Genomic DNA, 22156 nt, shown 5'->3' with positions numbered 1-22156 from the left:
TGAAAACAAGGTCTCCCAACCCAATCTGTTAAAGGAATGCTACAAATGTGAAGTGTTTACTATTTTAAACATTAATCATGTACTCACTCTGTTTATTTAGCTATCAATGTTTTTCCTGTAACTCTGACTTGAAAATGTGTAAGCTGTTTAGAATTAGGGCTCACACCGAAGCCAAATGATATTTTGATTATTTATATTGCATAGTTTGTCTTGAAACTTCAGAGTTGCAGCCTTTTCATTTCAATTCACACCTTTTTAAAAAGTCATTATTATTTTGTATAATGTGACATCTCAAATAACTTTTACTGCCACCCACTACCATACACCCAAGTCACAGCCATTAAAGAGAGGGAGCCTGCATCCTCCATCAAAGGGCCTATTCAGAAGATGGCAGCCATCTTGCTTTTACCTAGAAACGATGCAACCCAAAAACACTGCATTAGAGGACTGCTTATTAATCAGAATTAGGAGTCCCAAAGAACTGTAAGTTTCTCAAGTTTCTGGCAGTATTTTCTTGAGAGGTATTCATTATTTTAATAAAATTTAACAATTTGGATCTCATAATGAGATATAGCCATGAAAGCTACTTTATACTCATCATGAACAAGAGCTTCTCATCTGAGCTTATAAAATTACAACTCCTGCGGAGGACAGAACATGATCACATTAGTTTGACTTATTATTTCTGCCCATTAAGAAGGGTAAGCTGGGATGAAGTGAGAGAGTGTCATGGACATATATACACTACCAAATGTAAAATAGATAGTTAGTGGGAAGCAGCCGCCTAGCACAGGGAGATCAGCTCGGTGCTTTGTGACCACCTAGAGGGGTGGGATAGGGAGGGTGGGAGGGAGACACCAGAGGAAGGAGATATGAGGACATATGTATATGTATAGCTGATTCACTTTGTTATAAAGTAGAAATTAACACACCATTGTAAAGCAATTATACTCCAATAAAGATGTTTAATTAATTAATTTTTTAAAAAAAGAAAGATAGGAAAGCATAATAATTTTCTCCTAGAATAAAGATATGGAAAATTCCTCCCCATTAGATCCCCTAGACAAGGGCATGAACAGGCTCCTCCAAAATATATATTTTCTTTGAAAATCGTTGTAGCTGTCATAAAATTATTCAGGTGTTCTGGAAAATTGTAATATCTTTATTTTCTACAGCTGACCTAAACTTCCTCCACTGCCCCACCCCAGTTCTTCTAATGTGAACAGCTCAACTTCCTGTGACCGCTGTTTCTTCCCACGCTCATGTCCTTCCCTAACTGGTGTGGGAGTGTAGTGCCTCGTGGTGGCTCTCCATCTGGCCCTTGGTCTATCGTCTGCTACAGGGTCTCTTTCGGTGTTTGGTGGGTGCTGGCTGATTCTAACATATTTCATATTCAATGTTCTAAGGATACCCGTCCTCTCATGCTGGCAAGCCAGCTGGTGCCTTGCCTGGCACTCTGCCCCAGCCTTCTTTAGGAAACTCATACTAGCCCCTACCAACCTCTGTCCTTTTCTCCACAGTTTCTGAGAACCAGAGGGGCTTCCCTCCTGCTCTATCTCATCATCCTTTCAAGAGTGATATTTGCCTTCCCCTTTTCTCTATGGCTATGATAACAGACCAGCTGTTGAGGGTAGGACATACTTTATGTGAGGAAATATGAAAGCTTCATCAATTTCATTGTCTCTAATTTGCATCCATTAGAGTCAGGTAGAGGGCCCACTTCGGGGATGGCAGGTCCTGCATGCTTTCAGTCTCTCCTTTTTGTGTCCTTTACCACCCACCATCCTTCAATGGTAATTCTACCCCTGCCCTCTAGGTGCCTGGTGCCCTCACAAGCTACTCACATCCTTCAAACTAAACATTTCTAACAAACTGGCTCACAGACTCACAGACACTCAATGTCTGATGTGACTTCAGATATCACCTCTCTTAGGGGAATTCCAGAGGACTAACACAAGCCAGATGAATCACCACAAATGGAATTCTGGGCATTAGCGGTTGAAGACCATTAAAGGCAGAAAAGAAGTCTGCCAGATTCCACCGAATAATACCTTGTAGATGAGATGACCTCTTGGTATTTTTCTACTTATATGTTCAACCAGAGACGTACACACATGCACATAGGCACACACACTTCAAATTGAAATATCAAAACATGTCAACAGGAGATTGACAAATATGAAAGAACCTTTAAAACTAATAAATATATTATAAATATATGGTGTTAATGTGTGTTAACGCATTGGACACAGACCCCCTTAAATAAAGAAATAAAGCGTCACATAATGACATAAACTAGCCCAGGCGAATCCCAAATAACTCAGTTGGCTCCAGAATCACCCAAAGAGCTTTTAACATAGTGTTTTTACCTGATGACAGAAATGGCCACAGGAATCTTGCTGTGACTAATCATTGACAATAATCTGAACTGTCCTATTTGGTAAAGCGTGTAATTTCAGGCAAACCTAAGCACGTTTACAAATGCTGATTCTTGGGGTTTTTAAAAAATTTTGTTTTACATTCATAGGCAATAGGAGTCTGAATTAGTGGTGTTTTTAGTTACTGCAGCAAAATTAATTTCCAATATTTTTAATACACAATGATTCTTTTTTTTTTTAACATCTTTATTTGAGTATAACTGTTTTACAATAGTGTGTTAGTTTCTCCTTTACAAAAAAGTGAATCAGTTATACATATACATATGTTCCCATAACTCTTCCCTCTTTTGTCAACCTCCCTCCCACCCTCCCTATCCTACCCCTCTAGGTGGTCACAAAGCACTGAGCTGATCTCCCTGTGCTATGCGGCAGCTTCCCACTAGCTATCTAATTTACATTTGGTAGTGTGTATATGTCCCTGCCACTCTCTCACATCGTCACAGCTTACCCTTCCCCCTCCCCATATCCTCAAGTCCATGCTCTAGTAGGTCTGAGTTTTATTCCCATCCTACCACTAATCTCTTCATGACATTTTTTTTTTTTAGATTCCACATATATGTGTTAGCATACGGTATTTGTTTTTATCCTTCTGACTTACTTCACTCTGTATGACAGACTCTAGGTCTATCCACCTCATTACAAATAACTCAGTTTCATTTCTTTTTATGGCTGAGTAATATTCCATTGTATATATGTGCCACATCTTCCTTATCCATTCATCTGTTGATGGACACTTAGGTTGCTTCCATGTCCTGGCTATCATAAATAGAGCTGCAATAAACATTTTGGTACATGACTCTTTTTGAATTATGGTTTTCTCAGGGTATATGCCCAGTAGTGGGATTGCTGGGTCATATGGTAGTTCTATTTGTAGTTTTTTAAGGAACCTCCATACTGTTCTCCATAGTGGCTGTATCATTTTACATTCCCACCAACAGTGCAAGAGGGTTCCCTTTTCTCCACACCCTCTCCAGCATTTATTGTTTCTAGAGTTTTGGATGATGGCCAATCTGACCGGTGTGAGATGATATCTCATTGTAGTTTTAATTTGCATCACAATGATTCTTAGAGACTATTTTCTTTTCTTTTATAATGGTATTTTAATTTTTTTTTTATCATTTTGCTATTTTCCTGGAATTTCTGACAAGACAAAACTGTTTGCAGCATTTGGCAATGTGCCTCACCTTGACTTGGCAGCTCTGTTTATGATAACATTTTGAAGAATAAATCTGAATTTGCCCGAGTATCTCTTCATGACCTTTATTTCTGGACACATCTAGGCAAACTTCAGAGATGGTTTCATTACATTGGTTGCTTCCTGGAAGGACCGATTATCTTTTCAAATTCGGTTTGAAACTTCAGCCTAATCCCTTGTCTCCATCGCTAAAATGTTCACAAGTATCCATGAGAGAGTGTGGCAACCATGTTGCTCTGAAGTGAAAAAGCTTCCAGCCTTGGGTGGTGGTTGGCTTTCCTGGGTAGATTTTCACCTTTAGGAAGGATCATTACCACATTGCTACTCAACTTTCCTTTCTTTTTAGCCCAAAGTGTACGTGTTCATCATGGCACTAATGTTGCAGGAGGTTACTGCTTATCAGGGATGCCTAAGGACGTGGCCATGTTGGCAGTGCATCTACCCCCATGCTTTCAAGGCAATAGAGCATCTACACTTCACTTAAGTCGCTGGTTGAAAAAATAATGGCAATGTAGGAACCTACCTCCCACCGTGAGGAAAAGTATCTCCTCCCACGGAAATGTGATTGTCTACTACCGCAGAAATCATTTATTATTTCCCGAGTTCACTTTGGGTAGTCACTCAACAGCCAATACTTTAAAATTAAATTTATATATTATAATAATAGTTATTCCATTTGGGGTGCCTATTATCTGCTTGATTCTACTGTTTTGCGTTTTAGTTAAATTATCTCCAAACTTCGATCATCCTCAGTTTTTGAGGAAACGTAAGCTCAGAGGAGGAATTCGTCCAAGTTCACGCAGTCAGTAATGGAGCAGAGTGGGATTACAAACCCAATAACTCTGAGTCTCTGCCCGGTGTTGGATTTTATACTTAACAATTTGGGGTACCACCCTCTATGCTTTCAGCACGTCCTTTACCTCAGCCACAGTGGTAGCAGCCAGTCTTACACGGGGGTAAAATGCAGTGTCTCCCTCACCTGTGTGGCATATACCCTAGAGGTCCTCTGACACTGTGACACTAGGTTGACACACATGCAAATATCCTCTATGGGCCTTGGAAGTGTCAGAAATGGCTAAAGCCTTTCCCCTTTCATTCTTTGGGACAGTTCTGGAACATGTCTGCACAGCTGCTTAGATTGTGCCAGCAGGATCAAACTTGTTAACTACAGTGGCGGCTTGCTCAGTAATGCACCCTTGAATTATTTTACCCTCCCAGTCCCATTTCTTGTTCCTTGGAACCACTTCCAAAACAAAAGTCTGTCTCAGGCTCTATTCTCCAGACGAAACCCAGGGTAAAACAAGAACATTTTGGCACACTCTAAAAGTACCAGCAAAATATATCAAATAGGGGAATAATTTGCTTTTATCTGGGAAAACTCTTTAATGGGCTCTTTTGGTTTTCAAAGGCAAGGCTTAAAGCCTAGTCTAGAAGTAAAGCCGTCAGCAATGGGATGTAGCAAACAGTGTAAAGGGAAAGTAGTCCAGGCTGTGGGGAGGAGCTAAGTGTATAGACAAGAAAAGAGAGAAAAGGGGAAAGGAGTCTCTGGCATGGTGAGGGCATGAGTCCCAGATACGGGACAGAAGACCTAGGTCTAAGCAGAGAAGTGGCCAACAGGAGATCATCTGTGATGGATCATCATCAGGACCAGCAGTGTTTGTTCCAGAGCTGTCTGTGTTGTGTGGCTCTTGTGATTTCCCCAAATCGTCAGCGAAGTTGCTTAACCGTGGCAACCTAATGTGACTCTTCTGCAGTACGGGGACTAGCTATAGAGGCTGTGACTACACTCAGGGAGGAGAGAAGAAAGACAAAGGCCATGGCCTCAGCTGGTGCTGTCTGGGAAGCAAGTGGCAACAACAGAGCAGTTTTGCGGTAGCAGCCCAAGACGGGGAGTGACAGACGATGAATGGGACATCTAAGCACCTACCAAGAATTAGCAAAGTAATTCAGGGACAGGGTTTCCTACAGTTACATGGAAAATAAGTTTGACTTGTTTTATTTAGTTATTTAAGATAAAAAACAGACCTTGGGAATATTTGGGCAACATACACAAATATGGACTTAAAGAAATATGTAGAAAGCATGTTGTTCATACATTTCATAGAAGACCCTGAATATTCATTTGTTCCTTGAATATTATATGCCAGGTACTGATCTAGACACAGTGGGGGAGGTAGTGAACAAAATAGAAAAAAGTAATTATATTCTACTGGAGTGGGATAGAAAAAAAATAGTAAATTTATAGTCTTTTGGACAATAATAAGTTCTATAAAGAAAATTTTAAAAGAAGGGGGAATGGAAATGTTTGGAAAGTAGAGCAATAGGAAATTTTGGCACTATTTTTATGTTTCTTGCAAAAGAGCAAGTTTGGGGGAGTAAGACCACCCAGGCCATGTATCTAGGCCTAATCAAGCACTTATTTAATGAATGTCCAATGTTATTTGATTGCTTACTATGGGCAAGGTGCTGAGCTGGGAAACATGGTGAAGACAAAGATGAACAAGAAATGTTTTCAAGGATCTTTCAGGCTAACAAAGCAGCCTCTCACCATCGAGTTCCCACAAGAGAATGAAGGCCTAAGGCCTTTAGGCATCCATTTTAAGTAATGGATTACCCTCTCCCCTATGCCTCCAGAATGTTATTAGCTATGAACCGTCCTTGGGATAATTGAGAAAATAGTTGCTCAAATCATTTTCTGTTTTCTATGGTAGAGATGAGGAACCCCAGCTGAGAAAGGCAGAAGGGGGTATGGATAAAAAACAGATCCTCACTCTATTTTGCTTTGTTTTATTTTTGGTGGTAGCTGTTTACTTTTGAAGACATTCAAACTACCTATATTGGTGGCTGTTGTTATGGGATAAATACGCTAAGAAACGGCAAGACAATTTGGCCTCTACAGTTTGTTTGGTTTTAACTAAATATTTACCCTCAAAGCATTATGTGTGCAACATTCATAAAAATAAATATAGCAGTCGCCTTGTTACTTTCCTTGGAGTTTACTTGAGGTTTGAATGAGACTGAAACTACCAGGTATCAATAGAAGAAACAGCAAGAAGCGTAAAGATGAAGGCCATTCTGTACTTGAGGCTTTATTTTGATTGAGTTATTTTATTTTGAGGCTTTGGCTGATCCATCAGACTGGCGATTTTCTTATTGTTTAGCACTGGTAAACATGTTTATAAAATATACTTGAGGATGTTGAAGATATTTTACAAGCTTGTCCATTTGAATTATTTTATTCAGTTGCTATGTACTGTACTAGTGTCCCTGTCTGGTGCCCTTGGTTATTTCTCAGGCATGGTGATCCACCTTGCTTTCTCCTTTTAGCTGGAAAAGTCCCATTCAAAAAGATTTTTGTACTCCCTAAGGAAATAATGGATCAAGGTTTGCCAAGCAGAAACAGAGACACAGACGTAGAGAAAAATGTGTGGATACCAAGGGGGAAAGGGGTGGGGTGGGAGGAATTGGGAGATTGGGATTAACATATATATACTATTGATATATGTATAAAATAGACAACTGATGGGAACACACTGTATATAGCACAGGAAACTCTACCTAATGCACTGTGGTATCCTAAATGGGAGGGAAATCCAAAAGGGAGGGGAGATATGTATATACATAGCTGATTCATTTTGCTGTGCAGTAGAAGCTAACACTACATTGTAAAGCAACTATACTCCAATAAAAATTTAAAAAAACAAAACAAAAAAACACGTAGCCTTCATCCATTGCTGCCAAAAGCATTTGGTAAAATGTTAATGGGAAATACTGTAATGGATGGGTGAGGCTGATGTTACCTGGTAGGCACTGATTGATCAACCAGATATTACATGCTTATGGATATGATGCAGTAAGAACGACACAGCAGTGCCTATGAATTCTTTCTGACCACAAATTTGATTCATAATCTAATCTAATGTCTAGATCTCATTAGTGTACAGGAAATACAAGTAATAGAGAAACCGGTTAAATGACACCATGAGGAAGCAATCAACCAAATCCATTCCTCTGAATGAAAAATAACTGGCTACTCAGATTAAAAGTGGGGGAGGGGAGATATTATAGAATAAAAGAAAATTAAGATAATCAAATACAATCGTGTTGTAGGTTCCACCCAAAGTGAACATTTCAGACATCGCAGTGGCCACGAATCTGTATGCATTCCCAAGCAAAGCTTCTTAGCACATTTTCTTCACCAGGAGACATGTCTCATCTAGTTCTGTTTACAATTCTTCTGCTTGTTCTCCTCTCTTGATTTCTCTTAGCTAAGACTCTGATTGTCATTGGCTGATGACTTAATCTTTGTTATTAAAACAGCTTCTTGTGACTAATAAAATAAGCATGGACAATAGCATATTTCAATGCTTCAAACTTGGAGAAAATGCTGTAGAACTTGCCTGATAACACAGTTTCCAAGAAAACCCCAAAATGCCTCAAAGCATTTTTAAACCTTGGCAACTAGATTAGGACTTTAGAGATTTTAATCACAGAACCCACATCCCATCTCATTCCAGCTCCCATGTCCAGAAGCTTAGCTTGGGGTTGGCATTGGAAATTTGGCTTGCTGCCTAACCATGCCAAGATCATCCATGTTAGGGATTAGTAATTAGCCACTGGACTTTGAGGGGCAGCATTTTGACTTTCTACATATGGATTTGATCATTTCCTTCCAAACCCGAGAAACTTGAAATATTAGTGGTATTTCACAAAAAATTATACTCTGGACTTGGCTGCTTTCAGCCTGCAATTTGTGCCTAGTTGTCTGGGACAGAAATGTATCAGCAAAGATACATTTATGCATAGCTTAAAATGATTGATTCAAGACTAAATCAGAAACACTAATTTTTTGCAATGCTAGTTACATATGGTGACATTAATATTCCCTTTTCAGAAATCCAGCTGAGAATCATTATTTACTGAAAGGCTTACAAATTGCATCCTATTTAATGGCTTTCATTGCAGATTCCTTTGTAGAAATGCAGAAAACATGTAAGTGACCATGTAAATTCAATACAACATTTGCAATGAGTTGGGAAATTTTACTTATATGCAAATGAAATATATATGTACGTGTGTATGCATATAATACATGCATATACTACATATATTATAGATATAACTATACATATATATAATAGGACATGGATATATTACATATTATATATATTATATATATAATATAATACATAGTATATATGTAATACAATATATGATACATATATACAATATTTATATATAACATATATAAGTATTAAGATATAATTCTCATCTGTAATTTCTAAATTCACGAATTGCAATAATAGCTTGTGAAAGACACATTAGAATTTGAGTTTTCATATCAAACTGCCTTAGGTTTGAATACCAGTTATATCATTCATTAAGTGTACATCCTTAATCAATTTTACTCCCTAATATTTAGTTTCCTCATCTTTAAAATAACAATGATAATATCTACTCTCAAGAGTGTTGTTAGAAAGATGAAAAAATTCAAGCAAACACTTTACACAGTATCTCACATACATTAGCTCTCTTTCTAATGTAAAACTAACAACAGAAGGAATCATAGTTTATTACAGAATAAACTTCAGGGTTGGTGGATTTTTAGTTACTGAAGAGTTGAACCTAAGTAGCAAGCTGAAACAAAGATAGGTGGGTAGTCCAGAGATAGACTGTAAAAGGAAAAAAAAGTTTGTGGAGAAATTCATAGTTAAACAATAATATTTTGGAGTTTTTCTCTCAGACTAAGATAAGCCACCTAATTCTTATATAATATGTATATATATTATAATATCATATCACATATTATTCATACATATAGTAATATGTTTTTGCTACTTTGTTAACTAAATAAGACTAACTTTGTTAGTCTTAGTTAACTAAATAACAAGCTTTCAGGTACAACATTGTGATTTGAATAATTCCAGATTTGTTGCACTTGAAAGATTAACAGAAAAAAATAAAGGGATTATTTAGAGTCTCACCCACCCGGGTCTGTCAGCTTGGCTTTTCTCTCATTAGGAGACAGACACAAGGAATTTTGCACATGCAGGATCACAAACTTAACTGTTTGGGGGTAAATATTTTTCAAAGTAATCACAGAAAGGAATAGTCCAAGGCTAAACCAGTTAATCCCTCTGGACAGGATGTCAGGAGGTAAAGCCCCCATGCACTCAGTCCAGAAAGTAATCACCCATTTCTCTGTAAGATTTCCAAATGGAACCACAGTCAGATAAATTCCATGTAGTGGAATCCTTATTAATATGAAAATTGTGGCTGTCTTGACACCTAGCTACTTCATTAAATATTTTGACTCAATTAAAGTAGATTTTTTTTTTTTTTTTAAGAGAAGAGAGTTGAGATGTCCCTACCCCAAAACCTCCTCTCTGTAGAATTGCCTGGGTGTTGTGAACATGCCTTCTTCATATGTCAGGTATTTTTAAATCACAAGTGAGTCAATGGCAGGCTTTTTTCAAAAAGAAAAAAGAGAGTGGTTTACAATATTCTAGATCCAGGGGAAGAATGATGCCCCACAGAAATACCCCACCTGTTTCGAATGTGTGCTCAATGGACCCTAAATGAGCAGAATCCAGAGAAAGTGTCAAGCAATTGAAAGAAAGTTATGAGCTCTCCATCTAAACCAAGGAATCTAGTGTCTACCTCTGCTGTCAGAAACTTGAAGAATATTCACATTTTCCATGTGCTTTATCAATAGCTACTTCAATATTTCTAAACTGTCTGTCACTATAGTGCCTAGGTAATTATGTAGTGGTGCTCAGGCAGTGTATTATTTGAACATCATTTCCATGGAACAAAGCAGATTGTAACATTGGTCATTATTTTGATGGGCTTCTTACCACTTAAATAACTAAAGGGAAAAATCACAATTTCCTCTAAATTCATTTATAGTTACTTTCACAAATAATTTTTGGCCACAGTCATTATATTGAACATTGGCTATGTGTCAAGTAAATCCTTAGAGATTATCTTAGCGTAATTGATGGTCCTAGTTAATTTCCCAAAGGCTGTTCTGAGAACTCTATCCTTTTTACCAAGTATTTCTTTTTAATGTTGGAAATCACTTCCAAATACACTTATTCTGTTGGCTCTCATTTGCTAAGAAACCAACTGACATTGTGTTATCTTTGATTGCATTATCTCTGATGTAAATCAAGAGAAAAAGACGCTTAGGTGATCTTAAACCATTGTGATTAGGTTTTGGGATCTGGATTTTTGTCTAGCCACTAGATAAGGAAATATGGAGAACAATTTTGGTGTGTTTAATCTAGGGCAGGGGTTGGAAAGTTACAAATCTAGGTCACCAAATGGTTTTATAAATAAAACTATTCTCAGCATGCTCATTACATATTGTCTATGACCACTTTCGCCCTATAAAGGCAGAGTCAAGTAGTTGGGACAGAGACCATATGTTCCATAAAGCTTAAATATTTACATATTTACTAACTGGCCCTTTAAAAGAAAGTTTGCAGACTTCTGATCTAGAAGGAACTTTAGGTCTTGGCAATAGCTTTTAAAAATTAAAAATAAAAAGGCTTATTTGACATGATCTTTTTTTAGCCAGAAATCCAATATTTCCTCTAATCTCAGGACTCAATATAGATGGTCACAGTGATGTCCATGAAATACTGAAAAGCCTTGAAGTACCTTCTGAATCAGCAAAGATTAACTCTTACTCACTGTGGGTCTATGTTGTCCAGATTCATAGTCTCAAAACTGTTAGGGAGTTTCAAGATTATCTTTCACGAAAAAGCAGAAGCCTCTTCAGCTCTGTGCTTTACATATGGTCTCTAGTCTCTAATTACAAGAAAGGGGGCATATGACTTCACATGACACCCATACTATTTTGTGGTGGCTCTGACTCTTACTCTTGTAAAATTAGTTCTTTTCCGCCACCCTGAGTTGATCTCTATTTCCTTGCTACTTACTTGCCCTCTTCTAATATTTGAACTGTGAGTAAATTATGAATGATATATCTGTAACATTTTATTAACCAGAAAACTGATTAAACAAAGCACTATATCCTTCTACTCTGCTATATCATAGTAGATAAAGTAGGTTTATAGTAACAGACCCAGGTTTTGAATTCAGATAGACCTGTGTTCTACTTCTGATCTCACCACTTAAAAATGGTGTGACCGCAGGCAAATTAACTTCTCAGAGCATCCATTTCCTCATTTACAAAACATGAGAATTTGAAAGGAAGTATATAGAGAGTCCAGCATGGTGCCTAACACAAAAGGAGCTGTTAGTAGTAGTAGAAAGTAGCAGTCATTTTATTCTTATTTATTTATTTATTTTAACATCTTTATTCGAGTATAATTGCTTTACAATGGTGTGTTACTTTGTGCTTTATAACAAAGTGGATCAGCTATACATATACATATATCCCCATATCTCCTCTCATCTTGAGTCTCTCCTCCCTAGGTGGTCACAATGCACCTAACTGATCTCGCTGTGAGATGCAGCTTCTTCCCACGAGCTATCTATTTTACATTTGGTAGTGTGTATATGTCCATGCCACTCCCTCACTTCCTTCCAGGTTACCCTTTCCCCTCCCCATGTCCTCAAGTCCATTCTCTACATCTGTGTCTTTATTCCTGTCCTGCCCCAAGGTTCTTCAGAACCTTTTTTTTTTTTAGATTCCATTTATATGTGTTTGCATACGGTATTCGTTTTTCTCTTTCTGACTTACTTCACTCTGTGTGACAGACTCTAGGTCCATCCACCTCACTACAAATCAGTTTTGTTTCATTTTATGGCTGAGTAATATTCCATTGTATATATGTGCCACATCTTCTTTATCCATTCATCTGTTGATGGACACTTAGGTTTCTTCCATGTCCTGGCTATTGTAAATAGACCTGCAATGAACATTGTAGTATATGACTCTTTTTGAATTATGGTTTTCTCAGGGTATATGCTCAGTAGTGGGATTGCTGGGTCATATGGTAGTTCTATTTTTAGTTTTTTAAGGAACCTCCATACTGTTCTCCATAGTGGCTGTATCAATTTACATTCCCACCAGCAGTGCAAGTGGGTTCCCTTTTCTTCATACCCTCTCCAGCATTTATTCTGGATTTTTTGATGATGGCCATTCTGACTGGTGTGAGGTGATACCTCATTGTAGTTTTGATTTGCATTTCTCTAAGGATTAGTGATGCTGAGCATCCTTTCATGTGTTTGTTGGCAATCTGTATGTCTTCTTTGGAGAAATGTCTATTTAAGTCTTCTGCCCATTTTTGGATTGGGTTGTTTGTTTTTTTGATATTGAGCTGCATGAGATGCTTGTAAATTTTGGAGATTAATCCTTTGTCAGTTGCTTCATTTGCAAATATTTTCTATCATTCTGAGGGTGGTCTTTTCATCTTGTTTATGGTTTCCTTTGCTGTGCAAAGGCTTTTAAGTTTCATTAGGTCCCATTTGTTTATTTTTGTTTTTATTTCCATTTCTCTAGGAGGTGGGTCGAAAAGGATCTTGCTGTGATTTATGTCATAGAGTGTTCTGCCTATGTTTTCCTCAAAGAGTTTGAGAGTATCTGGCCTTACATTTAGGTCTTTAATCCATTTTGAGTTTATTTTTGTGTATGGTGTTAGGGAGTGTTCTAATTTCATATTTTTACATGTACCTGTCCAGTTTTCCCAGCACCACTTATTGAAGAGACTGTCTTTTCTCCATTGTATATTCTTGCCTCCTTTATCAAAAATAAGGTGACCATATGTGTGTGGGTTTATCTCAGAGCTTTCTATCTTGTTCCATTGATTTGTATTTCTGTTTTTGTTCCAGTACCATACTGTCTTGATTACTGTAGCTTTGTAGTGTAGTCTGAAGTCCAGGAGCCTGATTCCTCCAGCTCTGGTTTTCTTTCTCAAGATTGCTTTGGCTATTTGGGTCTTTTGTGTTTCCATACAAATTGTGCAATTTTTTGTTCTAGTTCTCTGAAAAATGCCAGTGGTAGTTTGATAGGGATTGCATTGAATCTGTAGATTGCTTTGGGTGGTATAGTCATTTTCACAATGTTGAGTGTTCCAATCCAAGAACATGGTATATCCCTCCATCTGTTTGTATCATCTTTAATTTCTTTCATCAGTGTCTTATAGTTCTCTGCATACAGGTCTTTTGTCTCCCTAGGTAGGTTTATTCCTAGGTGTTTTATTCTTCTTGTTGAAATTGTAAATGGGAGTGTTTCCTTAATTTCTCTTTCAGAATTTTTAATCATTAGTGTATAGGAGTGCAAGAGATTACTATGTATTAATTTTGTATCCTGCTACTTTACTAAATTCATTAATTAGCTCTAGTAGTTTTCTGGTAGCATCTTTAGGATTCTCTGTGTATAGTATCATTTCATCTGCAAACAGTGACAGCTTTACTTCTTTTCCTATTTGGATTTCTTTTATTTTTCTTCTCTGATTGCTGTGATTTAAACTACCAAAACTATGTTGAATAATAGTGCTGAGAGTGGACAACCTTGTCTTTTTCCTGATCTTAGAGGAAATGGTTTCAGTTTTTCCTCATTGAGAATGATGTTGGCTGTGGGTTTGTCATAAATGGCCTTTATTATGTTAAGGTAAGTTCCCTCTATGCCTACTTTCTGGAGGGTTTTTTTCATAAATGGGTGTTGAATTTTGTCAAAAGCTTTTTCCACATCTATTGAGATTATCATATGGTTTTTCTCCTTCGATTTGATAATATGTTTTATCACATTGATTTATTTGTGCATATTAAGAATCCTTGCATTCCTGGGATAAACCCCACTTGATAATGATGTATGATCCTTTTAATGTGCTGTTGGATTCTGTTTGTTATTATTTTGTTGAGGATTTTTGCATCAATGTTCATCAGTAATATTGGCCTGTAGTTTTCTTTCTTTGTGACATCTTTGTCTGGTTTTAGTATCAGGGTGATGGAGGCCTCGTAGAATGAGTTTGGGAGTGTTCCTCCCTCTGCTATATTTTGGAAGAGTTTGAGAAGGATGGGTGTTAGCTCTTCCCTAAATGTTTGATAGAATTTGCCTGTGAAGCCAACTGGTCCTGGGCTTTTGTTTGTTGGAAGATTTTTAATCACAGTCTCAATTTCAGTGCTTGTGATTGGTCTGTTTATATTTTCTATTTTTTCCTGGCTCAGTCTTGGAAGGTTGTGCTTTTCTAAGAATTTGTCCATTTCTTCCAGGTTGTCCATTTTATAGGCATGTAGTTGCTTGTAGTAATCTCTCATTATCCTTTGTATTTCAGCAGTGTCAGTTGTCACTTCTCCTTTTTCATTTCTAATTCTATTGGTTTGAGTCTTCTCCATTTTTTTCTTGATGAGTCTGGCTAATTTAAATGTGCTCTGGGAAAATGTCAAGTTCCAGAGCATTCTGAGATCCCAAGCTGGCGGCAGCACTGGGAGCATCTCAACAATGAAAGATCATCATATATTTAAGACTTCCTTTATAAAGGCTAACATTACCTCATGTATGTCATCAATACGCCAGGACAAGGATTAATCTGTCTAGTTTTTTACATGCCACTATGCAGAAATAGGGACTTAGTGCTTGATTTTAGATCGTGAAGATCCCCAAAGAGTAAGTGGTGTAAACATCAGACATTCTAAATGTATTCAAAGGGAAATTTGAAGAAGTATATTCAACTTTTCAATTCAAAAAAATAAATGATGCAAATGAAGGAAATTGCTAACCCCAAAAGGCCCTGATTATAAGTGCTTTTCTCTCTTACTTGGAATTATTGTGAGAGCCAACCACATGTGTAGTATCTGATTTTAATATGGCAATTCTCTCCTAGTCTTGGTTTTTTTGTTTAAGACAACATATTGAATCTCTCTTGAGAAACTCATCCTGTATCTGCTTGATGTAAAACATGAGCATGTGCACTCTGAACCACATATGCTCAGGTGTGAGTTTCCAAGGAAACAAGGAACTGCTCATCTATCTGTAAAGATGAACTGATGAATCACTCTCAGTCTGTTACAAACTTTGATTCAGAGTCAAATTCCAGTGTAGAGTCTAAAAAATGTCAATGTTTTGTCATTTCTCCCTAGCAAGCCCTGATGCTATGGAGGCTGGCAGTTGGGCAGATATTAGCTGACTTATCTCACTGTTGTTTTCCCCTGAACTGTTAGTGAAATACTGTCAGTGACAGCCAGCTCCACCCTGCACCTGTGTGTGAATGGCCTTCCATCATTTCTGTCAGTATAATTAAAAGAGGGCCATGAGCATTTAGTATGTGCTGGGCCACCATGTGGTTCTCCCAGTTCCACCTGTGACTGCTAGGTCTCAGGTTCACATGCACACTAGATCAAGCAAAGAGTAATGGGACACCCTACCTCCAAACTTTCATTGGCATTAGAATCCTAGTGGTTGATAGCATTTCTCAAATTATTGAATATTGAGACTTCCTGACCATCCTTTAGCATTTACTGATCAAAGTACTTTACATGTATTGCTTTGTTTAATAATCACAACAAATCTTGAGGTAGGTACCAGTATAACCTCCATTCTCTAGAAAGTGAGACACAGAGAGATTAAGTAATTTTCCCCAAGGTCACACATTTGTAACTGATAAATCTGGGATTTGAGCCCAAGATGTATCCCCTCAAATTCATATACTTAACATGTTATCCATCTTCTGAAAGACAAGCCATTCTGTTTTTTCTGTTTCAAATGAGCATGCCCATTCATTTGTTCATTCACTCCCGTATTCAGTAAATATGTCCCAGGTACTTATGCTAGGCCCTGTGGATGTAGTACCAGACAAGAGAGATAAAGTTCCTCATGAAGCTCACATTTTGTGGAGAAGACAGACAATAAATAAGTAGGCAAACAAACAAGATAGAGATGGTAATAGAATGGCAGCACAGAAAATGAACACTGAGGTTTGAGAAGGTGAATTGGAAAAGACCATGGTATACTCAGGGTTCAGAAAGGAGACAAGATAAAGCAGAGGTAGAGAATAGTCAGATCACCCTGGACCTTAGAGAGCAAATGGGATTTTATTTTAAGTGAGGTGATAAGTCATTGAAGTTCTACCTCATCATATTTGAGGTAGAACTGTCCTTTGTTCCTATTGTGAAGGAACTACATAGGGAGCTGTGAAATACACCTGTATATCAGAAAGAGAAAAAAATGTATCCATCTCCAGGCCCCAATTATATTTTTTTAGAGTGGCTTTCATTACATACATTTATAGTATTTCAATATCTTAAAAGACTAAAATTAGCTTATTTATTTATTTATTGTTAAGGAGAAAGTACACTGAGTAAGAAAATATGGTAATATGCAGGAATGGCACTGCACAAAAGGGGGGAAAAATTAAAAAGGACCTGTCAAATAGGTGAGTACCCATGAGTGAACTAAGTATGACCCTTCAGCCTATCATCACATTCGGACATCCTCCAAGGAACCTGACCCACCTCTATGGAAAATCCCTGGTGCCCAGACTCCATGGGATTGGGTCTTGCTTTGTTTCCCTTCTGTATGTACCTGGCACAATATTTTGTTTAGCGTAGGAAATAAGGAAGAAAGGAAGAAGACAGGGAAAAAGAGAGGGAGGGAAGAAAGGAGGAAGGGTAGATGGAAACAGCACTCTTGGTGTGTGGCTGATATTTTTACCTCTTGGTTTTGCATCTTCTTGGCTGTTTCTTTATTCTCAGCCTTCCCTAACCCATCTTCCTGGGATAAAGAAAACCCATCCAACAAGACACTTCCAAAAGATTAATATTTTCATTTCAACATTTCTGAAAGTATTTCAATGAAATTGCTTTCAAATGGTTTATTTTATATTAGATCATTGAGAGATAGATTAATGTCATAAACGTAGGTACTAGCAAGCAATATTTTTGTCTCCTATGTGCACATACTGTATATTTCATAACCTCTGATAACTTAAAGTCACTAATTTAAGTCAAATTAGGGAAAGGGCAGTATAATAATTGCTATATTTCTGCTACTTCTTGATAACAAATGAGGCTTTTTTTCCTTCCACCAGTATATAATAGTGTGCTTTTTCTTTGGCTAAGATATAATAGCACTGCTTTACACGAACAAAAATATTTTTACTGGCTATGTTATTACTGAGAAATGCATTGGGAAAATGTAAAAATATTTCACCTTTATGTTGAAGAAAATAAACACAGTGGATTAAATAAAATTTTCACAGCTCTTGACACATGCCATATGTAACGCTTGGTGAACGTCAAAGAGGCTTTGCTTCTTCTGAGAATCATTGACTAAAACTGGAGGAGACCTTGAGTATTTATTGATCCACTATTCCCACCCTCAGCACATTGGACAAATGGGACCTGAAGATGTTGAAGGACAATCCAACAGGACTTCCAGGACTGATAACCTTGTTATCCAAGATCCAACCCCGCATTAATCCCACTACAAAGTGCTGCCTTCCTAATGCTTCGTTGCATAGAATTGAAAATCAGCATTAGTAACAAGGAGCTGGGGCTCTGGAATAAGGCTGACTGGACTTCAGGTCCTGACTTGGACTCTGACTACTCCTGTGAGCCTGGACAACATATTCTAGCCTATGCAAGCCTGAGGTTTTCCTATAAAAAGGAGATTTAATCGTGCCAACCTCAAACATGTGTTTGAATATCAAACAAAATAAAGTACTGGCACATCATAAGTGCTACATAAATGTTACCTATTACAACTATTATGAGCTTTATCATTATTACTATTATTATTCAAGCATGTAACACACACGAAACTCAATTTTGCCAACTTTTGAATACACGTATTAGCTAAAACGGAACTTCTAAGTTCTTATATACATACATATAAAACTCTGCTCAGAAAGCTTTTAAATGAATTGTCTGACTCTAATGATCTAAATATTAAGTATGCTTTTTGACAATTTTGCAAACCTAAATAATTTTAAAAGATGTTACTAAGGCAATACACTGTAAAGGATGAACAGGTGTTGACCCCTGCCTTCAGAGATCTTAGCATCTAATGGAGAAAGACATGAATAGCCATGAAGTTTATAAAAGACAGAATGTGGTGTATATGCTATAAGAGAAGTGACAAAGGGGGGCTTTGGGAGCAGAGCAGGAGGAAGAAATTCAGGCTGAGAAAAGCAAGAAAGGCTACATGGAAGAAACAGCATTTGAGCTGAGCCTTGAAACGATGTGGAAATTAAAGGAAATGACATAGACAGAGACCCAAGCTGCAGACCCACTCTGTTCTGGGAATCTCCAAGCTGTGTGTCCCAGGATTGTACAAAAGCCCATATTCCTCAGAAATATGGGGGATATTGGCAAATGCTGAAGAGTACCAAGTGGCTGAGTCACAGTGTGTGTCTGGGAGTTAGAAAGACTGGAGGTGAGTGAAAGATGAGGCTGGAAAGGTAGGTTTGAGCCAGGAGAGCATCATAGTGAGACTTGTACTTTGGAATTGTGGGACCACATGAATCCCAGATCTACCTCTTTAGGGACATGTGGGCTTGATAAATTACTTAATCTCTCAGTGTTTCAGTTGCCTCATTTATAACATGGGAATAATAGTAGTGCCTACCTGATGGGGTGGTTGTGAGAATTTAATGAGTTACTACCTGTAAAGCACCTAAACAAGCATCTGGGATACAGTTAGAGTTTAGTCATTGTTAGCTATCATCATCACTGTCATCATCATCATCATGACCATTGGGGATATTTAGATACCATATTAGAGACTGAAGATCTACAGAGAAACAGTCATCTAAAGATGCCTATTGGCCAAAGCACTACTTTACGAAGATGACTTTGGCTACATACACTTAATGATTTGACATCAGAAATGTATATGACTCTTAATTGTTATTAGAAGTATGGGAGATCTAGGTTATAGAAAAGAATGATCATTTTTCCTGGTAAATTAAAGACCTATGTTACAGTCCCGTACAAATTTTATTTGTATTTTTAATTTTTTAACCATATAAGCAGTAGATAAACGCATTTGGGTTGTAAAAGTACAACCATTACTGAAAACAAAGAGAGTAAAAAGTTAAAGTTCCTCAGAAACCTGTTGTCTCCTAGCTCCCAGGATCACCCGTATCTCATTCATTAAGGATTTAGACTAATGTTCCAAGATTACTTCTATACATTTATAATTACAAATATGTATAACTTTTAAGCTTTTTAAAACTATACACTTTTTTGCAGCGAGCTTCACATCTGTAATTTTTAAAAATTTTTGAATAGTTCTTGAATAGCTAGAAGAGTAGAATTTATGTTTCTAATTCGAACAAAAGAATTCATAATCAAGATGTGCCTGAATTTAGTGTAGCCAACATTATTATATAAGATCACTATATTACAAGTTTTGTGTGTGTGTGTATATATATACTTATATACATAAAATTGTAGAATATATTTGATTATTTAAATTGGCCTTGTGCAATGAAAGGATTTTTGTCACTTTTACATTTTAATTCTACATTTTTATCTCTGACTCTTTTTTTTTTTTTTTTTTTTTGGTGGTACATAAACCACAAGGTGCATAACACCTTGGAGAAATGTTTATTCAAATCCTTTGCCCATTTTTAAATTGCCTTAAATTTTTTATATTGTTCAGCTGTAAGGGTTCTTTATGTATTCAGTATACTAAACCCTTATCAGATATATGATTTACAAATATTTTCTCCCATTCTGTGGGTTGTATTTTCAATTTCTTGAGAGTGTACTTTGAAAAGTTTTTAATTTGAGAAGTGCAATTTATCCATTTTTTCTTTGGTTGCTTATGCTTTTAGTGTTTTGTCTAAGAAACAATGGCCTAATCCAGGATCACAAATATTTATATCTATATTTTTCTAAGAGTTTTATAGTTTTAGCTGTTACATTTAGGTCTTGATTTATTTTGAACTAATTATTATACATGGTGTGAAGTTGGGGTCCAGCTTCATTTATTTGCTGTGGATACAGTTGTCCCAGTACCATTTGTCAAAGACTATTTTTCTCACATTAAATTGTCTTGCCATCCTTGGATCTATATGTTTGATTGATCTATATGTTCATTCTTATACAACACAGTCTTTATTATTGTAAGCTTTGCACTAAGTTTTTCAATTGCAAGTGTGAGTCCTCCAACTTTGTATTTTTCAAGATTTTTTGGGCTATCCTGGATTTCTTATATATCCATATGAATTTTAAGATCAGTCCATCAATTTCTTCAAGAAAGCCAACTGGGATTTTGATAGGAATTGAATCTGTAGATCAATTTGGGGAGTATTGCTGTGTTATTAATAAGTCTTATAATCCATATCCATGGATGCCTTCCCATTTACTCAGGTCCTCTTTAATTTCTTTCAACAATGTTTCATAGTTTTCAATATACAAGACTTACACTTCTTTTTGTTTTTAAATTGCTATGGGCTTTAGTTTTGAACCTATAATTCAAATTTAAGCTTCACCATGGAGAGTACCATGTCTTATATCCCTTCTAAATCCACTGTGAAAACATTAGTTCCTATAATGATTTTTTAAAATTCAGAATAAATATATTCCATCAAAATGAACTCTTCTTTCTAAAATATGGTTTCCCATACCCTGAACATCTTATTCATACCCTGTTTTCATGTATTTGCACACTCTTCTTTCTATTTGAAATGATTTGTCTCCTCAACTCTGCTGGCAGAATCCTTCAGATTTCTAACATCTAGTTAATAAAATACTTCCAACATTTCCTCTCCCTCTCAATATTTTTTTCATTCTTCAAATACAGCTAATTGTATTAGACCTGTGATAGTTACTTGGGTGTGTCTACCATTACTACTCCCAGATTATGAGCAAATTTTAGGTCTGTTTTTAGTCATCTTTTTAGTCCCATATATCTCAGTCTATTACTTACAAGTTAAAAGTGTTCAACTTGTGTCTTGCGTAAATCTGAATATGATCTTAGTGTCTCCGTCGCTGAAATCAGTAAATCTGTTAAAAGTTTTAACTTTCATTTTAATTTGTGCAAGTTATTCAAAAAATAGATTGAAAACCTGCTACTGCTAACTGTAATTTTAAACTTGCTTTTTTTTTTTTTTTTTTTTTTTTGCCCAGAACAAGTCTATGTAGAGGATAGTTTATACTAGAGGTTGGCAAATATTTTCTATAAATGGCCAGATAGTAAATCTTTTAGCCTTTGTGGGCTATATGATCTCTTTTGTATCTACTCAACTCTGTCATAGTTGTACAAAAGTAGACCTAGACAGTATGTAAGTGAATGTTTGTAGCTATGTTTCAACAAAACTTTATTTACAAAAGCAGGCAACAGGCCATATTTGGGACTAGTTTGTCAACCTCTGGGTTAGACCATGAAGAACTGTGCCCCAGCACATTTACTGACTTGTATTATGACTTTCATATAACTATGTTATTAATGCATTATTTCCTCCTGTAGAGTGATGAGAATAATTATAAATCCTGCCATGGAAAACATATTCAAGTCAAATTTCATGTAGTTATTTTTATTAAAAAAAAAAAAAGGACAGAGACGTTACAGAACATAATAGCAAATTAAAATGCTTAAATTGCT

This window comes from Kogia breviceps, chromosome 11 (genome assembly GCF_026419965.1).
Source record: "Kogia breviceps isolate mKogBre1 chromosome 11, mKogBre1 haplotype 1, whole genome shotgun sequence".
NCBI classification, from domain to species: Eukaryota; Metazoa; Chordata; class Mammalia; order Artiodactyla; family Physeteridae; genus Kogia; species Kogia breviceps.
The sequence above is the reverse complement of the archived record's forward strand: the minus strand, read 5'-3'. Positions refer to the sequence as shown.